This window comes from Equus quagga, chromosome 1 (genome assembly GCF_021613505.1).
Source record: "Equus quagga isolate Etosha38 chromosome 1, UCLA_HA_Equagga_1.0, whole genome shotgun sequence".
Taxonomy (NCBI): Eukaryota; Metazoa; Chordata; class Mammalia; order Perissodactyla; family Equidae; genus Equus; species Equus quagga.
The window spans coordinates 99,459,138-99,466,440 of NC_060267.1; positions in this window are offsets into that span (position 1 = coordinate 99,459,138).

A 7,303-nucleotide genomic window follows, 5' to 3' on the forward strand; every position below is an offset into this window, starting at 1 on the left:
AGGTAGGTAATCTGTAGGTAATATGGACATTTTAACTATGTTTATTCTTCCAGTCCATGTACATGGAATATTTTTCCATTTCTTTATGTCATTATCAATTTCTTTCAGTAACGTCCTATAGTTTTCCTTGTATAAGTCTTTCACCTCCTTGGTTAAACTTAATCCTAGATATTTTATTATTTTTGTTGCGATTGTAAATGGGTTGAATTCTTGAGTTCTTGTTCTGTTAGTTTGTTATCAGAGTATAGAAATGCCACTGGTTGACTTTGTATCCTGCAACTTTGCTGTAGTTGTTAATTATTTCTAATAGTTTTCTAACGGATTCTTTAGAGTTTTCTATATATAAAATCATGTCATCTGCAAAGAGCGAGAGGTTCACTTCTTCATTGCCTATTTGGATTCCTTTTATTTCTTTTTCCTGCCTAATTGCTCTGGCTGAAACCTCCAGTACTATGTTGAATAAGAGTGGTGAGAGTGGGCACCCTTGTCTTGTTCCTGTTCTCAGTGGGATGGCTTTCAGTTTTTCCCCATTGAGCATGATGTTGGCAGTGGGCTTGGCATATATGGCCTCTATTATGTTGAGATATTTTCCTTCTAGACCCATTTTATTGAGAGTTTTTATCATGAACAGATGTTGAATCTTGGCAAATGCTTTCTCTGCCTCTATGGAGATGATCACGTGGTTTTTATTCCCTCTTTTGTTAATATGGTGTATCACATTGATTGGTTTTCAGATGTTGAACCATCCCTGTGTCCCTGGTATGAATCCCATTTGATTATGATGTATGATCTTTTTGATGTATTGCTGTATTCAGTTTGCCAATATTTTGTTGAGGATTTTTGCATCTATGTTCATCAGTGATACTGGCCTGTAATTTTCCTTCTTGTTGTCCTTGTCTGGCTTTGGGGTCAGGGTGATGTTGGCCTCGTAGAATGTGTTAGGATATTTCCGTCTTCCTCAATTTTTTGGAATAGTTTGAGAAGAATAGGTAATAAATTGTCCTTGAATGTTTGGTAGAATTCTCCAGAGAAGCCATCTGGTCCTGGACTTTGATTTTGGGGGATGCTTTTGATTACTGCTTCAATCTCTTTGCTTGTGGTTGGTCTATGCAGATTATCTATTTCTTCTTGATTCAGCTTTTGAAGGTGGTAAGAGTCTAAGAATTTATCCATTTCTTCCAGATTGTCCAGTTTGTTGGCATATAGTTTTTCATAATATTCTCTTATAATCTTTTGTATTTCTGTTGTGTCCATTGTAATTTCTCCTCTAATTTCTAGTTTTATTTACTTGAGCCTTCTCTCCTTTTTTCTTAGTGAGTCTGGCTAAGGGTTTGTCAATTTTGTTTATCTTCTCAAAGAACCAGCTGCTTGTTTCATTGATCTTTTTTACAGTCTTTTTTGTTTCAATTTCATTTATTTCTCCTCTAATTTTTATTATTTCCCTCCTTCTGCTGAGTTTGGGCTTTATTTGTTCCCCTTTTTCTCATTCTGTTAGGTGAAGTTTAAGATTGTTTATTTGAGCTTTTTCGTGTTTCTTGATGTGGGCCTGTAGTACTACCAATTTCCCTCTTAGGACCACTTTTGCTGTATCCCTTAGGAGTTGGTATGGTGTGTTGTCATTCTCATTTGTCTCCAAATATTTTTTTATTTCTCTCCTTATTTCTTCGACAACCCATTTGTTGTTCAGTAGCATATTGTTTAGTCTCCACATTTTTGTTCCTTTTCCAGCAGATTTCTTGTAGTTGATTTCTAGTTTCATGGCATTATGGTCAGAAAAGATAGTAGATATGATTTCAATCTTCTTAAATTTATTGAGATTTGCCTTATTTCCCAATATATGGTTTATCCTTGAGAATGTTCCATGTGCACTTTAGAAGAATGTGTATCCTGCTGGTTTTGGATGGAGTGCTCTCTATATATATCTATTATATATATAGTTCATCTGGTCTAGTTTTTCATTTAAGTCCACTATCTCCTTGTTGACTTCTTGTCTGGATGATCTATCCATTGATGTAAGTGGGGTATTGAGGTCCCCTACTATTACTGTGTTGTTGTTGATATCTCCTTTTAGGTTTGTTAATAGTTGATTTATGTACTTTGGTGCTCCTGTGTTGGGTGCATACATGTTTATAAGTGTTACGTCTTCTTGGTGGAGAGTCCTTTTTATCATTATATACTGCCCTTCTATATCTCTCTTTACCAGTTTTATCTTGAAGTCTACTTTGTCTGACATGGATATGGCAACACCTGCTGTCATTTGTTTGCCATTAGTTTGGAGTATCATCTTCCACCCCTTCACTCTGAGCCTGTGTTTGTCATTAGAGCTGAGATGTATTTCCTCGAGGCAACATATTGTTGAGTCTTGTTCTCTAACCCATCCTGCCACTCTGTGTCTTTTGATTGGAGAATTCAATCCATTTACATTTAGAAAGATTATTGATATATGAGGGCTTGATACTGCCATCTTATCGCACATTTCCCAGTTCTGCATTTCCTTTGTTTCTCATCCCGTGTATTTCAGACTACCAATTTGATTAGGTTGTTTTCTCTGTTGGTTTTCTTCATTTTCTCCTTGTGTATCAAAAATGCCTCTGTTCTAATTATTTTTTTAATGGTTACCCTTAGGTTCATATAAAAAATCTCATAGTTGAGATAGTCCGTTTTCTGATAGCCTCTTATTTTCTTAAACTATACTGATTCCATCCCTTTCCTCTTCCCCTTCTAAGTTACTTCTGTCCTATCTTTTTCCACCTTATGTTGTGAGTTTGTGGTTAAAATGATGAGATCATTTTTGTTTTGATGTTTTCCTTTTCTTTATTCTTGATGTTAAAGTTATGTGTTTACTAACCTGATCTGACAGAGAACTGACATTTCTGATTATTGCTTACCTATTCTTCTCTTGCTCAGGGCTTTGTAGCTCCTTTCCTATTTTTTTTTCAGGTATGAGGGCCTTCTTGAGGGTTTCTTGTGGCAAGGAACTCCCTTAGCTTTTGTTTATCTGGAAAAGTTTTTATTTCTCTGCCATACCTGAAGAAGATTTTCACTGGATAGAATGCTCTTGGCTGAAAGTTTTTGTCTTTCAGGATTTTGAATATATCATTCTACTCTCTCCTAGTCTGTAAGGTTTCTGCTGAGAAATCCTCTGAAAGCATGGTAGGAGTTCCTTTATAGGTTATTTTCTTCTGCCTTGCTGCCCTTAGTATATTTCCTTTGTCCTTGACTTTTGCCAGTTTCCCTACTATGTGCCTTGGAGTGGGTCTTTTTATATTGACCAAGTTAGGAGATCTGGAGGCATCTTTCACATGGATTTCCAGCTCCCTCCCTAGGTTTGGGAAGTTCTCAGCTATTATTTCTTTGAACAAGCTTTCTGCTCTATTCTCCTTCTCTTCCCTCTCTGGAATACCCATAATCCTTATGTTGCATTTCCTGATTGAGTCAGATATTTCTCTGAGTGCTTCTTCATTTCTTTTTAGTCTTAGTTCTCTCTTCTCCTCCCTTTGAAGCATTTCTATAGTACTGTTTTCTAACTAGCTGCTTCTGCCTTCCATATTGTCAGGTCTGTTGTTTAGGGAATCCAGATTTTTCTTCATTTCATTCATTGTGGTTTTTATCTCCAACAATTCTGATGGTTCTTCTTTATAGTTTCAATCTCCTTTGTGAAGGAGCTCTTGAATTCATTAACTTGTCTTTCTGTGTTTTCTTGTAACTTATTGAGTTTTCTTATGATAGCTGTTTTGAATTCTTTGTCGTTTAGGTTATGGATTTCTGTGCCTTCAGGGTTGGTTTCTGGGTACTTGTCACTTTCCTTCTGGTCTGGAGCTTTCATATACCTACTCATACTGCTTGATGGAGTGAATTTTTGCTTCCTCATGGTGTTCTCATCTGGCCACAGCTGCCACGCACCATGACTGGGTGAGGATCAGGCGCTGTGTATGCTGTGTCCAGAATGAGCAGGGGCTCCTCAGCTCTTGTCACTGACTGCTTTCCTCTATGAGTGATGATCAGTGGCAGATCTGGAGCACCGGGCAGAGGGAGGGATACTCTCCTTCCCCAGTGCTTCCCCCAGCCCCTGCTTGTCTCTCTGTACAAAGCTCTGGGCAATTGCAGGACTGCACTTTCCCTTTCCCCAGCTGTCACTGCCTCACTCATCACTCTGTGCTCCGGGCAATCCTGGGGCTGGAGTGCCGGGTGGGAACAGGGCACCTCACTCACCTGCACACTTTCCCCACCACCACTGCCATGCTCCCTGCACTGTGCTCCAGGCGATCCTGGGGCTGGAGTGCCAGGTGGGGACAGGGCACCCTTTTTACCTGTGCACTTCCCACCACCACGGCATGTCTCTCTCTGCGGAGCTCCCATAGATCAGCTTCCACTTCCTCCAAAGGATCCAGCCCCACCACCACATTCAGAGTATGGCTGTGTGGGTCTCTCAGATGTCCTTTGTGATGTGTATACTAACTCTGTTGGTGTATGAATGTCCTTTTGGTTGTATCTTGGGAGAGTCCAAGGGAAGAACTCACTCTGCCATGAGGCTGACATCACTCCAGGGTTATTGTTTTTAGTAAGACATACAATGATTTGGCCATAAGAGAAAAATTTGGAGTTCAATTTCAGCAGTGGCCAGCCAGCCTGAGAAAAATCTCATAGCTGACACTTACTTTGGGCTTTCGGGAAGCTGGGGACACCATGAAGCCTGTCTGGATCTAGGGTAGCCCTTGTTCTGATGGAAGGTTCCCCAACACCAAACCTGATTTTGGACAAGCCTCAGTTTCTCCTTGGTGACCTTGTGTCCCTTTAGGGGGGAAAGCCTTAGTAAGTGGATGCTGTCTTCCTGTGAGGAGGCCTGAGAGGGAGAACAAGAAGCACATTTTCTATACACTGCAACACGGTAGAAACTAGGAAACTGTGCATCATCCAGGTCAGCCTTCAAGACTTGTGAAAAGTAGGAAAGACTTTCAGTGAAGCCCTGAGGCGTCACTGTCCAGGCAAATTGTTCTCCTTCCCAAGCAAAGGCAAAGAGGCTCTGGCTGTTCTCATCACCTGAGGCACAAGAGAACGCGCTGCACAGATCGGTCACGGTCAAGAATGTGCTTGCAGTTGGGATAGACGCCGGCAGCCCATGACAGGAACAGCTGGGTGCCTGGGGATGACAACGTTATTTACCACTCTGAGGTCCTGGACGAATCTCCATCCTCCGCCACTGGGTTTTCTTGTGGGTAAAATAGGACTATTACGGGGACCAGGAAATAACGAGGCCTTGGCCATTACGGTCTTCTATTCTTGGCCCAATGCCCTGGAGGGCTTCTTTATTTATAAGTAAATACCCTATAGGGTATTGATTAGTTTTAGGGAGAAGCTTTGAAGGATCTATTTGAATATTGATGAGATGTGCACTGTGGATTCTGCCCATATCAGTTGTGGACTTTGCCCATAAGGAGAGTGGCAGGTGATTCAATAGGGATAAATCGCTTGTGTCATATTTCATCAGAGATGGAGCAAATAAAAGATCTTGAAGGGTCATTTAATTCACCTAGTTGGCCATTTTGATTGCCACTATCGCTGCTGCTATCAAATTCTAGAATTATTTCCCCCTTTTGGGAGAAAGAAATACCAGCATGGTGTCTCTCCAGGAAATCTGGGCCTAACAGATGAGTGGGAGTGGAGGAACTTAGGAGAAAAGAGTGAGTGTCCCTCAGAGGGCCCAAACCAACGGGCATGGTCTAGATACAGGGGCCTGTTGGGGTTCACTGTCTGCGCTGTTTCAGCACACGAGGCAGCACTGTTTACTCGCAGTGGGGCTGAGCACCAAGAGCACAGCACCAGTGTCGATGAGTGCAGGGAAGGACTCATTCCCAATCTGGAGAGTGTTCCCCCCAAGCTGACTAAGGGAAAGGATTGGGAAGAGCCCTGCGCTTCCTCGGAGCCCCATTATTGGGGACTGGGGGGACATTGGAAGGGTTGATTGGAGGGCTGAAAAACCCTGGGGTTTTTTAGCTTGCAACAGTCCCTTCTCCAATGCCCTGGCTTTTTACAGAAATAACAGACACTGGAAGTTTCTGGCTCCGTCCAGAAGCCTCTATTTGTTGGAATTGAAAATTTAGGATTTTTGTGGTCTTTTCTCTAGTTAAATCCTCTATGGTCTGAGTGAGCTGACTTGCCAAACTGACCAAATCTGGAGCAGACGTGGTCTCCCACTCCATCCAGGTCCTCTTCACTACAAGGAAAGATCTCGCTTCAGCCCACTAACAGCCACAGAATAAAAGCTGCCTGAGGGTCCAGCCCGGTGGCGCAGTGGTTTAAGTGTGCACGTTCCGCTTCAGCGGCCCAGGGTTCACTGGTTCAGATCCCGGGTGCGGACGTGGGACTACTTGGCAAGCCATGCTATGGTAGGCATCCCACATATAAAGTAGAGGAAGATGGTCACGGATGTTAGCTCAGGGCCAGTCTTCCTCAGCAAAAAGAGGAGGATTGGCAGCAGATATTAGCTCAGGGCTAATCTTCCTCAAAAAAAAAAAGCTACCTGAGTGGATTCAGCTTCCCTGGGAGGCCAGAGTTTCCTTTGAAAGTGGTCTGAAGTTGATTAAAACAGTCATGAACACATTCACCAGGCTTTTGTATACGAGCCTGAATTTTGTTCCAACCAACAGGCCTGGGAAAGGCTACTGGGATTGTTTGGTGGGTTTTCCAGCAAGTGTGCTAATTTCTTGCCAAAACTTAGGGGTTTGTTTTTCTAAATCCCTTTCGGGATGTTCCCATCAGGCAACTTTCACCCAATATTGGGCCTGGCCTTCCCCAATAAGCGTATGAACTAAAATCTGAAAATCCCAGCTGGTAGGTCTGAATAACTACATTAAATTCATCTGCAAATCTATGGGGGTCCTTGGTTGCCTTTGGAAAATCCTTACCGATGGCTTTCAATTCAGCAGTAGTCCATTGAACATAAGAGACCTGAGGTCTGTTTGTATCCTCAGAGGGGAGCCTGAGACAAAGGAGTCTGGGAAGACAAACAAGATGGTGCCTGAGACAAAGAAGAAGGGGGAGGGCAACATGACACTTCAGAAGCTATTTTGCTCTCTCAGTTTTTTGGTTGTCTTGGTTAATTTAGACACGGTCTCCTTCAGGGAGGCAGTTTTAAAGTTTTGTACACATTTAGAAGCCTCTAGGTACCAATTAAAATAAACATACCATTCATTTTGCTTAATTTTAGGGCTATGGTCTTCCACTTTGGTTTCAAGAAAAGCTAGTTTGGCGAGACAGAAAGTTCCCTGTAATGACCGTTGCAATTCCAGACTGCTTTTGGTCT